The following is a 994-nucleotide window of genomic DNA, read 5'->3' as shown; positions in this document are numbered from 1 at the left end:
CCTCTCCCCCATCCTCCCCCGCTTCTCGTTTAGCGGTCGTAATAATGGCTGGCGATAAAAAAGGGGATGTTTAATCGATATTTTTGCATTATAACGTTATATTACATATATACTATATTCAAGCAACGGAAATACTGGCTGCCGATAAAAAGGGATGTTTAATTGATGTTTTTACATTAAAGCGTTATATTACATACTATATTAAAACGTTGCTGGTAGTTTGAGAGATGTTCCCCGGTTGCAAGTGGATCGCATGCAGTGAGGGTACATGACCGCGCTGAATGAGAAAATCCATAACCCTATATAGCCTTAACATCAACCCAAACCCTAACTATATTCCTAACCCTAGCCGTAATCCTACCCATAGCCTTAACATTAACCCTAATTATAATCCTAACCCTAATCCTAACCCTAATCCTACCCATATATAGCCTTAACATCAACCCAAACCCTAACTATATTCCTAACCCTAACCCTACCCATAGCCTTAACATTAACCCTAACTATAATCCTAACCCTAACCCTAACCATAATCCTACCCATAGCATTATCATTAACCCTAACTATAATTCTAACCCTAACCATAACCCTAATTCTATCCATAGCCTTAACATCAACCCTATATCCCTAACCCTAAACCTAAACTTAATCCTAACGCTAACCCTATTGCTAACCCTAATCCTGACTTGAATCCTTTAATCCTGACTTCAATACTAACCATTACCTAACCCTAGCCATAATCCTAACACTCATCTTAACCATAACTCCAAACCTCACCATAACACTAACCATGACCCTCAGCTCAATCCCAAGCCCATTTTGTTTGTATGCATGAGGCTGTTTTTAGAAAGCAGAATCACTTGGTCCTAAGCGATATTCCATGATGTATGTAAAACTTGTGTCTATACAGTCACCGTATGAAACTTCAAGCTAATGCAATTGACGACCATAATTATGTACTCGACTTGAAATACGCGCAGATGAGAGAAAGGAA

The sequence above is a fragment of the Priapulus caudatus genome, unplaced genomic scaffold (genome assembly GCF_000485595.1).
Source record: "Priapulus caudatus unplaced genomic scaffold, Priapulus_caudatus-5.0.1 Scaffold989, whole genome shotgun sequence".
Lineage (NCBI taxonomy): Eukaryota > Metazoa > Priapulida > Priapulimorpha > Priapulimorphida > Priapulidae > Priapulus > Priapulus caudatus.
The sequence above is the reverse complement of the archived record's forward strand: the minus strand, read 5'-3'. Positions refer to the sequence as shown.